This window comes from Crotalus tigris, unplaced genomic scaffold (genome assembly GCF_016545835.1).
Source record: "Crotalus tigris isolate CLP2741 ecotype Arizona unplaced genomic scaffold, ASM1654583v1 scf7180000020351.1464749751:1500972, whole genome shotgun sequence".
Taxonomy (NCBI): Eukaryota; Metazoa; Chordata; class Lepidosauria; order Squamata; family Viperidae; genus Crotalus; species Crotalus tigris.
The window spans coordinates 849,476-869,084 of NW_024097980.1; the positions used below are offsets into that span (position 1 = coordinate 849,476).

The 19,609-nt window shown below is 45.0% G+C and overlaps 1 protein-coding gene across 4 annotated transcripts in view; it reads left to right on the forward strand.

The window, feature by feature from the left end:
- Positions 1 to 19,609, forward strand: part of ENOX1 (ecto-NOX disulfide-thiol exchanger 1) — a 383,175-nt gene that overhangs the window by 92,744 nt on the left and 270,822 nt on the right. The window contains exon 1 of one of the 4 annotated variants that reach the window (XM_039366737.1): positions 12,443 to 13,379. The exons of the other annotated variants lie outside the window; for them this stretch is intronic. The gene's annotated coding sequence lies outside the window, so the exon portion shown is untranslated. Of the gene's footprint in view, positions 1 to 12,442; positions 13,380 to 19,609 lie in introns of those variants that run through there. 4 annotated transcript variants of the gene reach the window in all.

Below are 19,609 nucleotides of genomic sequence, written 5' to 3' on the forward strand. Positions count from 1 at the left end.
TCCCTCGCCTGTCCCTCCTCTTCCTCCTCTCCCTCTCCCTCCTCTGCCCCTCCCCCCTCTCTCCCTCCCTGTGTCCCTCCTCCTCCTCTCCCTCTCCCTCCTTCCCCTGCCTCTCCCCTGCCTCCCTCTCTCCTTTTCCCTCCTCCTCCTCCCCCCAGCCCCTCCTTCCCACTCTCTCTCTCACCCTTTCCTTCCTCCTCCCTCTCCCTCCACCACTCTCTCTCCCTCTCCCTCCTCCTCCTCCCCCCAGCCCCTCCCTCCCACTCTCTCTCTCACCCTTTCCCTCCTCTTCCCTCTCCCTCCTCCATCACCTCCTCCTCTCCCTCCACCACTCTCTCTCCCTCTCCCTCCTCCTCCTCTCCACTGCCTTTGCTCCTCTCTCTCTCCTTTTTCCTCCTCCTCTCCCACTCTCTATCCCTCATCCTTTCCCTCCCTTCTCCCTCCTCCTCTGCCCCTCCCTCTCTCTCCCTTCCTCTGTCCCTCCTCCTCTCCCTCTTCCTCCTTCCCCTGCCTCTCTCCTGCCTCTCTCTCCCTTACCCTTCTCCTCCTCCTCCCCCCAGCCCCTCCTTCCCACTCTCTCACCCTTTCCTTCCTCCTCCCTCTCCCTCCTCTATCACCTCCTCCTCTCCCTCCACCACTTTCTCTCTCCCTCTCCCTCCTCCTCCTCTCCTGTGCCCCTGCTCCTCCCTCTCTCTCCCTTTCCCTCCTCCTCCCCATCCCCCACCCTTTCCCTCCTCCCTCCCTCTTCCTCCTCCCCTGCCCCTCCCTCTCTCTCTCCCTCACGCTGTCCCTCCTCCTCCTCTCCCTCTTCCTCCTCCCCTGCCCCTCCCTCTCTCTCTCCCTCACGCTGTCCCTCCTCCTCCTCCTCTCCCTCTTCCTCCTCCCCTGCCCCTGACTCTCTCTCTCCCTCACGCTGTCCCTCCTCCTCCTCCTCTCCCTCTTCCTCCTTCCCCTGCTTCTCCCCTCCCTCTCTCCCTTTCCCTCCTCCTCCTCCTCCCCCAGCCCCTCCCTTCCACTCTCTCACCCTTTCCCTCCTCTTCTTCTCCTGTTCCCTGCTCCTCCCTCTCTCTCTCCCTTTCCCTCCTCCTCTCCATCCCCTTTCTCTATCCTCCACCCTTTCCCTTCTCCCTCTCCCTCTTCCTCCTCCCCTGCCCCTCTCTCTCTCCCTCACCCTGTCCCTCCTCCTCCTCTCCCTCTTCCTCCTTCCTCCTTCCCCTGCCTCCCTCTCTCCCTTTCCCTCCTCCTCCTCCCCCAGCCCCTCCCTCCCACTCTCTCACCCTTTCCCTCCTCCTCCTCTCCTGTGCCCCTGCTCCTCCCTCTCTCTCTCTCTTTCCCTCCCCCTCCCCATCCCCTTTCTCTATCCCCCACCCTTTCCCTCCTCCCTCCTCCCTCTCCCTCTTCCTCCTCCCCTGCCCCTCCCTCTCTCTCACCCTGTCCCTCCTCCTCCTCTTCTCCCTCTTCCTCCTTCCCCTGCCTCTCCCCTCCCCCTCTCTCTCCCTTTCCCTTCTCCTTCCCCACCCTCTTTCTCTCTCCCTCACCCTCTCTCCCTCCCCTCCCCATCTCCTCTTTGTGCAACCCCTGAGATATTGGAACACAGCGATTCCTCTTCTCTGCTTGCTTCTAAGCGTGAGAGACTCTAGTGCTTCCATGCCCATCCCCTATTAAATGCTAACAAAATGTATCTGTGTTAAACCTCTGTGGTACCCCCATGACTGCTGCTCAGTCAAACTAATTAAGGCGAATAACACTGGATCATATCCTTTAAAGTGGGATGGGAAAAACATTTGTGTTGTCATTTAACAAAATAAATAAAGAATAGCAGAATAACAGAATTGAGGAGACACAATATTATTCCAGGCAAATGGTTGCCCAGTCTCTTCTTGAAAACCGCCACGGATAGATCACCCACAACTTCTGGAGGCAACTTCTGTCCCACTAATTAATTGTTCTCACTGTCAGGAAATTCCTCCTTAGTTCCAGGTTGCTTCTCTCCTTGATTAGTTTCCATCTGTTGCTTCTTGTCCTGCCTTCTGGGGTTTAGAGAAGAGGTGGACCCCCCTCCTCTTCTTTGTGGCAGCCCCTCAAATATTGGAAGGCTGTTATCATGTCACCCACTGGTCCTCCTTTTCATTAAACTAGATATATATGCGATTCCTGCAACCGTTCTTTATAGATTTTAGCCTCCAGTCCCTTCATCATCTTTGTTGCTCTTATCTGGTATCTTGTACAGTGCCAACCATTGTGATTTATTTGAAATTTAAGGATTTGGTTTATTTCCTGCCAGACCAATTGTCTCTATTTAATAGCACAACCAATAACATGTAGACTTATATCCCGCTTCACAGTGCTTCCCAGCCCTCTCTAAGCGGTTTACAGAGTCAGCCTGTTGTCCCCAACAATCTGTGTCCTCTTTTTACCGACCTCGGAAGGATGGAAGACTGAGTCAACCTGGAGCCGGTCAGGATCGAACTGCTGGCAGTGGGCAGAGTCAGCCTGCAATATGGCATTCAAACCACTGCCACACCATGGACAGATGGAAGGAATGAATGAAGGAAGGAAGGGAGGGAGGGAGGGAGGGAGGGAAGGAGGAAGGGAGGGAGGGAGGAAGGAAGGAAGGAAGGAAGGATAGCAATAGTTCTTAGATTTATATACTGCTTTGCAGTGCTTTACAGCCCTCTCTAAGCGGTTTACAGAGTTAGCCTGTTGCCCCCAACAATCTGGGTCCTCATTTTACTGACCTCGGAAGGATGGAAGACTGAGTCAACGTTGAGCCGGTCAGGAGTGAACTCCTGGCTGTGGGTAGAATCACCCTGCAATGCTGCATTCTAACCACTGGGAGGGAAGGAAGGAAGGAAAGAAGGAAGGAAGGATAGCAATAGCACTTAGACTTATATACCGCTTCACAGTGCTTGACAGCCCTCTCTAAGCTGTTTACAGAGTCAGCCTGTTTGTCCCCAACAATCTGGGTCCTCATTTTACCGACCTCGGAAGGATGGAAGGCTGAGTCAACGTTGAGCCGGTCAGGATTGAACTCCTGGCTGTGGGCAGAATTAACTGACAATATTGCATTCTAACCACTGCCCCACCATGGACGGATGGAAGGAAGGAAGGAAGGAAGGAAGGAAGGAAGGAAGGAAGGAAGGAAGGAAGGAAGGAAGGAAGGAACGGAGGGAGGGAGGGACGGGCCATAGCAATAGCTCTTAGACTTATATACCACTTCCCAGTGCTTTACAGCCCTCTCTAAGCGGTTTACAGAGTCAGCCTATTGTTCCCCACCATCTAGGTCCTCATTTTACCGACCTCGGAAGGCTGAGTCAACTTTGAGCCGGTCAGGATCGAACTCCTGGCAATGGGCAGAGTTTTGCCTGCAATACCACATTCCATCCACTGTGCCACCAGGGCTCTTAACCTGAGGTACCATCCCCTGTCTTCCTTGCAATTCTGTATTTATTGTGAACGTCTTCCATCTTTTCTTTCTCTTTCGTGAGCAAATGCATCTTTCAAAAAGGGAAGAAGGTGCCTTGTTGGGGGGGGAGGGGAACCTTTTCTTATTTTAGAATATTTAACACCGTCAGATTTTTTTTTGTTTAAAAAAAGCAGGTCGTTTAAATGCTTACCGAAAATGGAAATGGCCCCCCAAAAAGTCGTTTTCTTTTTTTTAGAATTGCTTACCGTTCGGTCTGTGATTATGCAGAACTTTGGAAAGGAATTAAATTAACCTTCTCGAGGTTGGTTCTCTCCCCGCCTCCCCTCCGTGCCTAGATACAAGTCAGAGCACTGCAAGTAATAAACTATGTACAACCGGACCGGGATTTAGATCACGGGACCCTTTTCCTCTGCAATTGGAACACGCCTCTTCTTTTCTCCAGCAATGACCCCACTGAGAACCGTTTCCTACTCAGAAAGGAATGCGAAACATCTCTCAAAAAATGACTTTGGGGGAGAAGGAAAATCTAAGTGAGATACATGTATTCCCTATTTCACCCTGATACGGAGCCTTCCTGGGCTTGCTGCAGAATTTTGCAAAGGCAGTAGTCCCCTCCCCTTATTCTTCCCTTCTCTTCCCTCTTCCCTTCCCTTCTTTTATTCTTCCTTTCCCTTTCATTATCCTTCCAATCCCTTTCCCTTCCCTTCCCTCTTCCCTTCCTTTATCCTTCCCTTATCCTTCCCTTCCCTCATCTTTCCCTTCCCTTCCCCTCCCCTCTCCTCTCCCCTCCCCTCCCCTTCCCTCTCCCTTCCCTTCCCTCTTCCCTTCCTTTATCCTTCCCTTATCCTTCTCTTCCCTCATCTTTCCCTTCCCTTCCCCTCCCCTCCCCTTCCATCCCCTCCCCTCTCCTCTCCTCTCTCCTCTTCCCTTCCCTCTTCCCTTCCTTTATCCTTCACTTATCCTTCCCTTCCCCTTCCCTCCCCTCCCCTTCCATCCCCTCTCCTCTCCTCTCCCCTTCCCTTCCCTCTCCCTTCCCTCTCCCTTCCCTATCCCTTCTCTTTCCTTTTCTTCCCTCTTCCCTTCCCTTCCCTCTTCCCTTCCTTTATTCTTCCCTCATCCTTCCCTTCCCCTTCCCTGCCCTCCCCTCCTTGCTCCTCTCCTCTTCCCTCTCCCTTCCCTTCCCTACCCCTTTTCTTTCCTTCCCTTCCCTCTTCCCTTCCTCTTCCCTTTCCTTCCCCTTCCACTCCCCCCTCCTCTCCCTTGGTGAAGGAACGACTGCAGCCTCATTACGGTGAAGCCACTGGGGAAACAAAAGGAAATCTGTCTTCGGATTATTTTCACACTCCTCAAGGATCCCCCTCAAAGCAGGTGGGGGGGGGGTTGGGTTCTCTTTCTGTTTTGGTTTTGGATGCCTTTAAGAAAAGATCTGAAGGAAACAAACATTTTCTGTTTGGCAGCCTATTCTTCATATGCTTTCCCAGGGAGCCGAGCGTATTACATCACTTTTGAGTGTATGTTCTGTTGGAAAAAATTGAATTTCCCAGAATGAGGATTGATTTGTTTGTAAATTCCAAACAGTACTATAGTGCTAGGAATTGGCAATTTTTATCACCTGTATTTTTTATATATATCTGATATATAAATCTCTGAAAATGCAGAGACAAATCTGGTGCTTTTTAAAAAATACCTCCCTCCCTCTCTCTCTCTCTTTCCCTCTCTTTCCCTCTCTCTCCCTCCCTCTCTCTCCTTATGCTGTCAACTAGCAAGTTTGTTCAGCAGCTTACAACACAACATGAAATCAAAATTAAGATGATTGACAATTTAAAATATTATCACTTAAAAGGAAAATTAAAATAAGCTATACAGATTTGTTGATTAAATAGATGCGTTATAGAGTCCCTTCTGAAAGATTCATCCTTTGATATCTCGAGACACATTAAGCTGAAAATATAATATTATTTTAATCCACCGTGGCCTTTGACAAGGCAGAAAGAGTTCAAATGAACAAATCATATGTAATCTGATGGGTATTTCACTGTAGCAGCCACGCCCCAGATATTCCAGGTCAGTGCCAGAAACATTTTGGTTTAGAAATGTTGTGTCACAGGAAGATTTAATTGAGGGGTTTAGAGAAAGAGGTTTCTGCAGGAGAAGGAGAGGCAGAATCTGGGGGTGGAGTCAAAAGAGGAATCACCCTAGAATCCGTATGTGGACGCAAGCGAACTAAGTCCAAATTCCCTTGAATTCCACCAACTCTTAAGTTCAAGCAGGTGCTAACAGTTAGTTGATTCCTGTGCATAGGCTTTTAGCAATAAAGTGGACCTTTACATATGAACTTGTTCTTTTGTGCAAATCTGAAGCAGCTGATGACGTTGATCATGTAATAATTGGAAAATACTGGTGTTTTAGGCCAGTTGTGGCAAACCTATGGCACGGGTGCCAGAGGCAGCACTCAGAGCCCTCTCTGTGGGCACGCGCGTTGTAGCCCCAGTCCGAGGCCTTCAGCTGGGTTTTATAAAACCTTTTCGCTTTAAGCCTCCGCCGTCGTGTGCAAAAAAAAAAAAAAAAAAAGGGTTCAATCAATCAGTCAATTTCAACTTCTCACGGGGAAAAAAAATTTGCAAAGTTGGAATTGATTGATTGAACTTTTTAGTCCCACCCAGTCTGCTGTTATCACCGCAGCCACGCCCAGCCAATGGGCCATGCCCAGCCAATGGGTCACACCCACCCAGCACCCGATGATGCATAAGTGGGTTTTAGGTTGCAGTTTGGGCACTCGGTCTCTAAAAGGTTCGCCATCACTGTTTTAGGCCTTCTGGAGGCCTTCTGCTGAAACTCAAGGAGCTCATGGCAAACTCTGAGAGACAGTTTAAAGCTGCATTTAAAGACATTCTCCACTCAGATTATATTGGGGTGGGGGGGAAATGGGGTAATAGACCCAAGTGAGGTTAGAGGAACACATACAGGTAGGAACTGCAGTGGAGAAGGCCGTTTTTGGAGACATCTCGTCTTAAATGTGCTGGTCATACAGAGACTTAAGAGTTAATGGCCCTTTGGAGATTGGAGTGGGTTATGCTTCTCAAGCAAAAGGCCACCAAACATTTTTCAAGAGTCTGCCTTGCTTCTTAGACCAAGCTTGACTGAAAAATAAAGAACAGTGCTTCTACTTAACCGAATAACAGAATTGGAAGGGACCTTGGAGGTCTTCTAGTCCAACCCCCTGCTCAGGCAGGAAACCCTATACCATTTCGGACAAATGGCTGTCCAGTTTCTTGTTAAAAATTTCCAGTGTTGGCGCATTCACCGCTTCTGGAGGCAGGTTGTTCCACTGGTTAATTGTTCTAACTGTCAGGAAGTTTCTCCTTAGTTCCAGGTTGCTTCTCTCCTTGATCAGTTTCCATCCATTGCTTCTTGTCCTGCCTTCAGGCGCTTTGGAAAATAGCTTGACTCCCTCTTCTTTGTGGCAGCCCCTGAGATACTAGAAGATTGCTATCATGTCATCCATCGTCCTTCTCTTCATTAAACTAGACCTACCCAACTCCAGCAACCGTTCCTTACATGTTTTAGCTTCCAGTCCCCTGATCATCTTTGTTGCTCTTCTCTGCACTCTTTCTAGAGTCCCAACATCTTTTTAAATTCAGTTTACCGAATTCAGTTTTAGTGTACAGACACTTTCTCTTTGTACCTTGGTCACGCTCGCTTCCCTTCCCAGATTTGTTCTGAGAATTTGAGGCCGACAGCTGTTGCAATGACATAGCCAGGCAAGATTTTAACGTGGGTGTGACACAAGTGGGGAGAGTCTCATGCTAATGTACTTTGGGCTGTTTGTCTTGGCAGGCAAGGAAAGGCCCACAGTAGCCATCAGGCGACATCCACAGATGCTCTCAAAAAACAACAACAACACAATGTAATAATTATCAAGACCGGATCCGATTACGCAAACAGGCCTGGCAGGTCCCAGGCTCTCTGCCCTGCTGCCACTGTGTGAAGTATTTGTTGGGCTGTCTAAGAAAAGGCTGAATTGTGATTGTTAGCTGTCTGAATTTCTTTCGGCTCTCGCCCCAAAGTGTAAAGACAATCAGATCAGGAAGTGAGGGGTCCTGATAGGTGTGGTGAAAATGTGCTCTGGTTTCTGGGTATTTGAACTCGTCGTGGGAGAAAAGGCAGACTCCCTTTACGCCTTCAACTAGGACAGTGGTTCTCAACCTGTGGGTCGGGACCCCATTTGGGGTCGAACGACCATTTCACGGGGGTCGCCAAACAACGCAGTCCACCATTTTCCCCCCCTTTTCCTTAGCTGTGCTACTCCCTTTTCTTCTATTGGTTTTGAAAGCCAATCGAATAGACGCTCTTGAATAGAGTCTAATTCTATTGGCTTTCCAAAGCCAATAGGAATTGTCCAGGCTGTCTCTGCCCTGCTGAGCCCGCCAAAAGTCCCAGTCTGCAAACGGTGCTGCACCAGTTGAGTAGTCCTCGACTTATGACCGGTTGGGGGTCGCGGCATTAAAAAGGTTGAGAACCACTGAACTAGGACGATGGTTCCTGTTGTGCCTTCACCGGCTTTGTGAGTGATTGCGGAAGTGTTTTTCGGTGCCTATGCTTTCAAAGTAACTTGCTCACGTTTTTTTATTGAAGAGTTTTATAAAAGTTACAATATAAACCCCAAAACCAACCCACCTTATACCCCCCTATCTCCCTTCCCCACTTCCCAGAGCTGAATACAGGGTTACAATTATAATAATCATAATCTAACTAACATTAACCAACTGCATCAATAACCCAGTCCATAATGCGCTTTAACTCCCCTTTCGCATAAATATAAACAAATTAAAAGTAAACATAATAATAATAAAAACATAAAACAAACATAATATCCTAATTATTAAACTAATTATTAAACAATACAATATCCAAATTGTTAAACAATACTAATGCTAAAAATAATAATAATATTCCACTATAATAAACTATTAATAATACTCTAAGATTTACTTATAAACTAAGTGGAACTTTTTAGTCCCATATTTATTCTGAATATAATCTATCCATCTTCTCCAAACCGAAATGTATCTTTCTTGTGAATGATCCTTCAAATAAGCAGAAATCTTGCTCATTTTGATCTTTGGAAAAAGGGCTTTGTGAGCAGATTTTATGTTATTATTTTATTTTATTATTTTATTTTATTTTATTTTACTTTACTTTATTTTATTGTTTTATTTTATTTTATTTTATTTATTTTATTTTACTTTATTTTACTTTTATTTTATTTTATTGTTTTACTTTATTTTATGTTATTTTATTGTTTTATTTTATTTTACTTTATTTTATTTTACTTTATTGTTTTACTTTATTTTATTTTATTGTTTTATTTTATTTTACTTTACTTTATTTTATTATTTTATTCTTATCATCTCATCCTATCCTATCCTATCCTATCCTATCCTATCCTATCCTATCCTACCTTACCTTACCTTACCTTACTTTACGTTACTTTATATTATCATCTTGCCTTATCTTATCTTATCTTACCTTACCTTAACTATCTTCTTATTATTTTATTTTACTATTTATTTTAGAAAATTTACAGTTGCCTGATTCACTCTCAGTGGCTTACAAAGACCTGGGTAAAATATTTGCATTTTCAAGTGATTTACAAAATGGGCTCTTTCTCTCTATCCTTGCGACAGCCTTGCTAAGAGAGAATTCAGGGCTCCTCAAACTCGGCATCTTTAAGACTTGTGAATTTCAGCTCCCAGAATTCCCCTGGAGAATTTTCCTGGGAGTTGAAGTTCACAAAAGTTGCCAAATTTGGAGAGCTCCTGCCATGAACGAAAAAGAGAGAAGAGAACGCAGATTTATTCCTCCAAAATGGGCATTAAATTCAAGCTAGTCGAGTCCTTAGTATCACAATATTAGGGATCTTTCCATAAGCCAGTGGTTGAACATCCCTTGTTTCAACCCCGGGAACAATAAACGTAGTCCTTGACTTACAACAACTGAGCCCAAAATTTCTGTTGTTAAGTGAGACATTTGTTAAGTGAATTTTGCCCCATTTTATAACCTTTTTTTGCCCAAGTTGTTGTGCATCACAGCAGTTGTTAGTGACAAGTTGTTAAGTCTTCCTCGTTGACTTTGCTTGTCAAGACGTTCCCAAAGGGGATCACGTGACCCCCAGGACACTGAAACCGTCTTAAGTACCTGCCAGTACCAAGCCTCCGAATTTTGATCCCATGACCTCAGGGACTCTACAACGGCCGTAAGTGTGAAAAACGGTAATAGGTCGCTTTTTTCAATGCCGTTGTAACTTTGAACCGTCACTAAAGGAACTGTTGTGAGGTCTACCTATAATTGTGTCTTACCTCTGAGAGTAGAGGTAACACAAGTGTATTGTGCCGGTCAGAGGCTGTGCAAACCAACAATTGTGGTAATAGGCTTGTAGTTAGGCTCTGAATTAGGCTACTAAATGGGGAGGCCCCTCCAGTGTCTCACGAAGAACCATTATTTATATATATATATATATATTGCAATATCTTTGAAGTGATATAAAATCTGGTAGCTTTTAAAAAACGTTCCGTTCCAATTTTAATTGGGATATATTAAGCCAGTAACAAGATGGCTTTTCAGAAACCATCTGGCAGGGGGAACACCCAGTTCTTCCTTGGACATCTGTTTAGTGGCAAGGAAGGGGGAGACGCCGGGGCACAGACTATTCTGCAAATTTTAGGACGACGATCCTGATGCACAGCGATGGGGCTGAGTTCAAATTGGGAAATAGCTGAGAAGAAATTGGAGAGGAGGAGAAGAAAAATGCTGGAATGGGATATGTAAACAATCTTCTTCTTCTTCTTCTTCTTCTTCTTCTTCTTCTTCTTCTTCTTCTTCTTCTTCTTCTTCTTCTTCTTCTTCTTCTTCTTCTTCTTCTTCTTCTTCTTCTTCTTCTTCTTCTTCTTCTTCTTCTTCTTCTTCTTCTTCTCGTCTCCCTTCTAGCACAGATGATCTTCCCTAGTTGGGTCATGACATGTCTTCCAGACAACGACCCAACTCAGAGAGCACAACGGACCCCACAATCATCTTCTTCCTCCTCCTCCTCCTCCTCCTCCTCCTCCTCTTCTTCTTCTTCTCCTCCTCTTCCTCCTCCTCCTCTTCCTCTTCCTTCTCTTTCTCCTTCTTTCTCCTCCTCTTTCTCCTCCTCCTCTTCTTCTTCTCCTCCTCCTCCTCCTCCTTCTCTTTCTCCTCCTCCTCCTCCTCCTTCTCTTTCTTTCCTCCTCCTCCTCCTCCTCCTCCTCCTCCTCCTCCTCCTCCTCCTCCTCCTCCTCCTCCTCCTCCTCCTCCTCCTCCTCCTCCACAATCTAGAAATAAGTTGACAATTGCCCATCCAACATTGCCCAATTCACAAGTTTTATCTTTCATTCCCCCCTCCCTCCGATGAGCAAAGTAGTTGTCTGACCGTACTGTTGTCCCGTAGGAAAGTATTGTTTCCTAGAATGAGCTGATGGTTTCTTGGGCTCATATGTCTCCCCATGCCAGAGTACATTGTTGTGACAGCTTCTTCTGCTCTCCCAAGATACTTCTAGAGTTGGCTGGTAAGTCCCTGTGACAGCCTTGTGGGCCATGTCTGGAAACACCTGTACATTTTTTTTTAACATGGGCCTTCACAGTGCTGGGGTCAGTATAGAGAAGTGACCTTCCAAGAAACACAGAAGAGCTGAAAAAGCATCTTTAAGTCCTGGGAAGCAGGATAACCTTCCGAGGTGCCTCCCAGATTTACAGGAGAAGGATGGGATGCTGGCGGTCTTTCCGGATGCATTTAATTTTTTTTTATTATTAAACTCCTGTGTCACCCATCTCGCGGAGGCGACTCTAGGCTTCCCTCGGTGATTACAGAAGAGCAGAGAAGAGATTCAAGAGGATACTCAATTAGACCACACACACAAAAAAAAGAGAAATGCATTAAATCACCCCAGGGAAGCAGTTTTATTTATTGCAGCGGGGATAAATATTTCGATGCTGTTTCATTGTCTTGTGAAGCAGTTGGCAGGTCCGGCCCGTTTTCTGCGGCTTCTTGGACAGCTAAAGATTATTCATGTAGTCCTCGACCTACGACTGGTTCAAAGTTCTGACAGACACACCTGGGGTACTTATGACCCAGATTTGAACTTCTAATGGTTGCTGCCCCCTGTAGTCATAGGACTGATTTATTTTGGTGCTCGCCCTGGGCCATATCTTATCTGTCTCTGTGTCTGTCTGTCTGTCATAAATCTATCATCTACCTTTCTATGGTCTGTCTGTCTGTCTGCCTGTCTGTCTGTCGGTCGGTCGGTCTGTCGGTTGGTCTACCTACCTACCTACCTACCTTTCTATCTGTCTGTCTATGTATCTATCCGTCTGTTTGTCTATCTGTCTGTCTCTCGGTTGGTCAGTCTGTCTACCTACCTACCTACCTACCTACCTACCTACCTACCTACCTACCTACCTACCTACCAACTTTTCTATCTGTCTGTCTATCTGTCTATCTATCTACCTACCTACTTACCTACCTACCTACCTACCTACCTACCTATACATCTATCATCTATGTCTATCATCCGTCTATATCATCTACTCTTCTATCCGTCTTTCTTTCTTTCTTTCTTTCTTTCTTTCTTTCTTTCTTTCTTTCTTTCTTTCTTTCTTTCTTCCCTTCCTTCCTTCCTTCCTTCCTCCCTTCCTTTCCCTCCCTCCCTCTCCTTCCTTCCTTCCTTCCTTCCTTCCTTCCTTCCTTCCTTCCTTCCTTCCTTCCTTCCTTTCTTTCTTTCTTTCTTTCTTTCTTTCTTTCTTTCTCTGTCTATCTGTCTATATTTCATGTTCTAAACCGTGCATCTCCCTCAAAGAGAGGCTCTGGGCTGATATATAAAACAACCTATAAAACTTAACATTAGAAATTTAAAAAAATTACACCTTTTTGCAGTGTCCAGCAGTCACGTGACCGTGGTTTACAATGTCTTTGCTGAAAACTGCATGTATTTCCAGTTTTGGGCAAACCCATGCCTTAGCAACTGTTTGTTTTCGCTTAATAACTGCGGGGTTTGCTTCGTGGCCATGGATTCACTTAAACTACTTGAAAAAAGTCTTAAATCAGGTCAGTCACAGTCCTGCTTTATGGCTGTCACAAGTTATGACCATGTTGGACAGGATCCATCACAGTTGTAGCTGGAGAAGTCTCTCTCTTTATAGTAGAACCAAATTCTATTATTATAGCCTATCTCAGTAAAAGATTTAGTTTTCCTATGGAACTGATTTTTTAGCTGCCAGCTAAGAATCTTCCTTTCAACACGTCATTTCTTATCCATTCGTCCGGCTCTTAATCTCCAAACTGTCATGCTTAGGAAAGTGGCTGCCAAAACTCACCTAAAATTGCTTCAAATAAATGAAAAAGAAAATAGTCTGGTTTTTTTTTAAGAGGGAAAGAAAACTATGGCTGCCGTGAGCCAGGTAGCAAAAAAAAAAGGTTTTAGCCATCGATAATCCCCTGATCCTGTCACTCAGATTGGCATTCAAAATCCCTTCCACCTAGGCTGAGTATTTATCTCATCATTTACCACGGGACGTGAGTGACCGTCTTGGCAATTTTAAGAAAGCTTTCCTGGAATGAAGCCACAGAAATAATTACGACGAACTCGCCCTCAAGAGAAAGCAGCTTTATACCCTCCGGTATTAATTTGTACGGCTGCCAGGAAGGGCCCACCTGTGACAGCCGATGGTATCTCTCTGCGCACTTGAGAATCGGTCCGATGAGGCATGCACAGAGTTCGTTCCTGTTAGAGTCCTGGGTATCTCGGATCTGCTTCTCATATTTGGGTGCATTCAATGCAACTCTGGGTGGGTTTGCGTTCTGGATGTTAGCTTCCTTCAACAGAAGATTTAGCTGAAGAGAATCCATGTTTCCCCGCTGGAGACACGGCTTAACTGGAAGGTTGGTGCAAAACAGTCTGGAGATAGCTATAACTGCGTGGGGTAAAACCAGAGTTATTTACAGCTGCTTCCTGAACTAAATGCAGACCGAATTAGCCTTGATGTGGGGTTGCAAAGCAGTTTGAGTAGGGTTGAGTCAGAGTATTAGACAATCTTGTTGAGGAAGAAATGATAGGAGACATCTTACTTAACACGATTGTCTATTAACAGAAATCTTAACAAAATAACAGAGTTGAAAGGGACCTTGGAGGTCTTCTAGTCCAACCCCCTATAGCACTGTAGATAAATGACTATCCAGTCTCTTCTTAAAAACCTCCAGTGTTGGAGCATTCACTGCTTCTGGAGGCAGGTTGTTCCACTGGTTAATTCTTCTAACTGTCAGGAAATTTCTCCTTAGTTCCAGGTTCCTTCTCTCCTTGCTTAGTTTCCATCCATTGCTTCTTGTCCTGCCTTCTGGTGCTTTGGAGAAGAGCTTGACCCCCCCCCTCTTCTTTGGGGCAGCCCCTGAGATATTGGAACACTGTTATCATATCACCCCAGTTCTTCTTTTTATTAAATTAATTATGCTCTAATACTTTCTTCATGAGAAAGTTTTGAGCTGGGAAAATCTTAACAGAATCTCGGAATAGTCCGTGATTAGTCCAAAGTCTGTTTTGGTGTGTTGATGCTGGTTTAGGAGCCTGTGGTTTGTCTACTTCAAGATTTGGGGTTCAGAATGTTTCCTTAGCTAAAACTTGTTCAACCATCCCCAAGTTGGGTATGTCTAGTTTAATGAAGAGAAGGACCAGGGGGGACATGATAGCAGTGTTCCAATATCTGAGGGGCTGCCCCAAAGAAGAGGGAGTCAAGCTATTTTCCAAAGCGCCTGAAGGCAGGACAAGAAGCAATGGATGGAAACTCATCAAGCAGAGAAGCAACCTGGAACTAAGGAGACATTTCCTGACAGTGAGAACAATTAACCGGTGGAACAACCTGCCTCCAGAAGTTGTGAGTACTCCAACAGTGGAAGTTTTTAAGAAGAGACTGGACAGCTATTTGTCTCAAATGGTATAGGGTTTCCTGCCTGAGCAGGGGGTTGGACTAGATGACCTCCAAGGTATCCTTCCAACTTGATGATGATAACGATGGGGCAAATTTGTCATAACACAACAGTGCACGAATTCAGTCCTTTTAATGTGAATAAGCAATAAAAATTCCAACCAAGGTTGATAGGCTTTATTCTCAAAATAAGACGTGATTCCTATAAGGATGGCAATGTTTCTTACCTTGCTGCCCTCACCGTTTTTTTTCATTTTTGTGTTTGATTTAGCACAGTGAAAAATGCTTTTGTTATCATACCAGCCGCACAATAAAAAAACAAAACAGGAAGAGTAGCTGCTCCACATGATTAGAATAAGGCAGAATAACAAGGATAAAGGAACTCATTGTTGTTCCTAGGCCATCCTTGAAGACTTTGTTTTTTTCAGCAGGCTTAGGGATCCTAGAGAAATGGAGAAAAATAATCACCATCTATCTATCTATCTATCTGTCTGTCTGTCTGTCTGTCTGTCTGTCTGTCTGTCTGTCTGCCTGTCTGTCTGCCTGTCTATCTATTTATCATCTATTTATCTGTCTTTCTGTCTTTCTGTCTGTCTGTCTGTCTGTCTATCTTTATCATCTATCTATCTATCTATATCTGTCTATCATTGTCTGTCTGTCTGTCTGTCTATCTATCATTGTCTGTCTGTCTGTCTGTCTATCTATCTATCATCTATTTGTCTGTCTGTCTATCATATGTCTGTCTGGCTATCTATCTATCTATCTATCTATCTATCTATCTATCTATCTATCTATCATCTATTTATCATCTGTCTGTCTATCTGTCCATCCATCCATCCATCCATCCATCCATCCATCCATCCATCCATCTATCTATCTATCTATCTATCTATCTATCATCTATTTATCATTGTCTGTCTGTCTGTCTATCTATCTATCTATCATCTATTTATCGTCTGTCTGTCTGTCTGTCTGTCTGTCTCTATCTATCTATCTATCTATCTATCTATCTATCTATCATCTATTTATCATCTGTCTATCTATCTATCTATCTATCTATCTATCTATCTATCTATCTATCTATCTATCTATCTATCTATCTATCTACTTATTTGCCTCCCATCTTGTATCCAATGACTCTGGATATGGATGCTGTATGTAGGATGCTGGTCGGTTCTCCTGTGGTTTTATTTTTTATTGGTAGGTTTGTCTACTGTATTGTCTGTATGTTTTATTTGTGCAGCCATTTTTAACCAGTTGCTTTCATTGTTCTCACTGATCGTTTATTGTATGCCCCGAGTCATGCTAAACGAGAGAGATGGCTGCACAAACGGGCAAATACATGAATTTCGCAATGCTACCCACCATTACCTCAGTCTTGCTAGGCATTAGGCAAATTAAAGCTTTGAACGCGATGACTTTTGAAAGGAAACAACAAACTTAAAATAGGTTGGACCAGAGCAGATTGTATTTTAGACAGCCAGAAGACCTGCTGGGTGTGCCGTACCATTGGTTTTCCACCGGTTTTTGGGGTGAGGATGGTTGAAATCCAATCACATTGCGAATATTCTTGCTATTTTTTTCCCCCTTCGCTGCTGGGTATCTCGGCTTCACAGTTTCCAAGAGACAATGCTTAAGTAACTCTGTGTATAGGTGTGTGTGTGCGTGTGGCAGGCCCTTGGAGAGAAGCAAGCTAGGGAAATAAAGCTTGGAGCTTTCTAGAGGTCTTTGTTACCAGTAGATCTTGTAACAGAATCCGGGAAGACTGTCAAAACAATTCTCCAGCCCAAGTTATCCCTGTGTAATTAAGGCGGAGTTACTCTGAATCTTTTTCTCACAATTTCCCCCCCCCCCTCTCTTGGGCATATATATATTTGCAATGGCCTTGTTTCCTCCTGTACTATCTTTTCCAAGGTTTGTTCAACATTCCATCATGGTGTGTCTGTGTGTCAGAGAGTGCAATTGCCCAAAGCTGGAAGCGATTCTTTCGAACCAGGATTTTCACTGAATCTTCTTTAACAAGATTTGTTGGGAAGGAAGGGATGGGAATAACAAGCATTCTGGCAACTGAACGATTTCCCATGCAAAAATAGTTCTCATGTATGTTAGGGCAAAGGCATTTTAATGTATTTTATTTTCCTAACTGCCTTCCTGTGATGTGGTGAGGAAGAGAGGTGTATAGCTGGCTATTTGCACACTGTCTACTGAGCTGGACTGGGAGCCAATTATTAACGAAGAAAGAAAAAGAACAAAAGGGTGGGTGGGGAAGGGAAGGGAGAACATTTCCCATGACAGTGCAACAGATCAGATCCATATTTGGCTTACCTCTCAGAACAAACTCACCATCTCCTAAAGCCCAAAGCCACTCAGCTGGCTTTGATGGCTAAGGCAAGACTAGCTCTCTGTCTCCTGGTGATTGGGTCACTACACTTGTCTAAAAGTGGGATTAAAATTCCTTGTCTCCTGGTTATTGGCTCAAAATTGTTGAAGGAAAAGTGTTCATCAGGGTCCAGTCCAAGCCGGGAATAAACAACATGGTGACTGCTTTAGAAAGAAAATTTTAGTTTATTGAAGAGGAGAGCCAGACAGAAAGATGGCTCTGGAAGAAAAAGAGAGAGAACACATGTAGGGAGTGGGTTTTTATACCCTCTGGAGCCTTTTGTTTGGAGTTGTTCCTGTTCCTGTTTGAGGCTTTGTATTTCCTGTGTCATGTATTCTGACCTGTGTCCCTTTGGCATCTGTGGTTAATCCTATTATGTCCTGTCTTAGAGTTTGAGTGGGGTATGTAGATTTTAGGTGTCTTTGTCTTTTTAATCTTCTAGCTGGGGGCTTCCAACCTTCCTGGATTTACAACTGCAATTCTACAGATTTGGTTCCTGTTTGGGGGAGGGAAACTTGGGGCTATTAAGAAAACTGGGCATGCTTTTCTGCCTCTTTAAGATCCTTTGACAAAATATATTTTTCTGCCCTTTTTAATATTTCCTTCTCTGGGGGGGCTGATTTCCCACAAAGTCATCCAGCCAGTTTTCATGCCTAAAGCAGGATTAGAACTCATCATATCCTGATGATTGGCCCAAAGCAACCCAGCCAGTTTTCATGACCAAGGCGCAGGACTAGAACTCACAGTTTCCTGGTAATTGTCTCAAAGTCACCCAGCTAGCTTTCATGGCTAAGGAGGGACTAGAACTCACAGTCTCCTGGTGATTGGCCCAAAGTGACCTAGCCAACTTTCATGGCTAAGGTAGGACTGGAACTCTCAGTCTCCTGGTGATTGGCCCAAAGTCACTCAACTAGCTTTCATGGCTAAGGCGGGACTAGAACTCTCAGTTTCCTGGTGATTGGCCCAAAGTCACCCAGCTAGCTTTCATGGTTAAAGAGGGACTAGAACTCACAATCTCCTCGTGATTGGCCCAAAGTGACCTAGCCAACTTTCATGGCTAAGGTAGGACTAGAACTCTCAGTCTCCTGGTGATTGGCCCAAAGTCACCCAGCTAGCTTTTATGGCTAAGGAGGAACCAGAATTCTCAATCTCCTGGTGATTGGCCCAAAGTCACCCAGCTAGCTTTCATGGCTAAGGCTTTCCAGCTTGGTGCCTTAGCCACTATACCAAACAGGCTCTATTGCTCACTGGTTTTTCAAGAGCACGTTTACCTCTTTGAACTTATGAACCTCACAAACGCTAGAAAAGTGCATTTATGAAGGAGAAGCTGAACTCAATGCTCAGCGGGAGATTCCGAATCCTTTAGGTTCACGGAGAAATGAGGAGAAATAAAGGTTGACTTGGCAAGGGATAACCTTTGCAGCTGAGTTCTCGTGTCGCTCCCGGCAACATGCCAGCATGTGATATTGACTGATAATTCTGGACAGGCTCTTGTGCAGAGCACCTTGATGGCGCGGGATGTTAATTCGGAGGCACATCACCTGTCATTTCGAGGGACAGGTCATGCAGGCAAGACAAAGGAGCAGTTCACAGTCGCAAGTGGTGACATTCGCCAGGTCCTTGTCGCCCGACAGCCATTAGCCTGCCCGGTTTGCTCCTGCATTACAGGCCAGGAAAGCCTTCACGTAAATATGCAGCAGCTCTATAGGTCCAACTGGTTTTACCCTTTGGTGCTTCCTTTGGCTCGTTCTTGTTTTCTGCGTGGTGAACACGTCCCTTTTGAGCTTGTTTCAGAAGGAACAAACAGATGTAGCGTTCGGCGGTAGAAGTAATGGAATGACTCAGGATGATGTGTAAGGGAGATGGTGCAACGGTTTTCTTCTCCCTTGGGTGCGAATTGATGGCGACTGTAAACTGGAAACTTGGACCCCAAGGAATTTGCACAGATAATTACCTCCTCCGACGGTGGATTCCAAGCAGAGTTGAGCTTTCATTACCATAGACTGTACTTTCCTTAACGTATCACGGTGGTTGCTACAACGGGGACTGGAACGAAGGCAGAATCAGATGGAGTAAATCTTTTGTTTTCTCTCTCTCAGTACAACAGCAAAATCAATAAAGGAGAATATTTGCAGCTCCGGGTTGAACTGAGGGGTCCTTGGTGCTCTCTGAGCTGGGTGGTTTTCTTGCAGATGTTTTCTTATCCAAACTACGGAACATCATCAGTGCTAGAAAGGAGTGGAGTTGGTGGAGAAGAGGAGGAGGAGGAGGAGGAGGAGGAAGAGAAGGAGGAGGAGGAAGAGAAGGAGGAGGAGGAGGAGGAGAACTGTGGGGTCCTTGGTGCTCTCTGAGCTTGGTGGTTTTCTTGCAGATGTTTCATTATCCAAACTACGTAACATCATCAGTGTTGGCCACAGCACAATGCTGAAAACATATGAAGAACGGTTGCAGATGTGGGTATTAGTCTAGTGAAAAGAAGGACTAGGGGGTTCCAATATCTGAGAAGCTGCCACAAAGAAGAGGGGGGGTCAACTTATTTTCCAAAGCACCTGAAGGCAGGACAAGAAGCAACGGATGGAAACTCACTAAGGAGAGAAGCAACATGGAATTAAGGAGAAATTTCCTGACAGTGAGAACAATTAATCAGTAGAATGGCTTGCCTTCAGAGGCTGTGGGTGCTCCCACATTGGAGATTTTCAAGAAGGGACTGGACAGCCATTTTTGGGGGGGAAATGATATGGGGTCTCTGCTAAAGCAGGGGGGCTGGACTAGAAGACCTCCAAGGCCCCTTCCAACTTTGATGATGTTCTAAT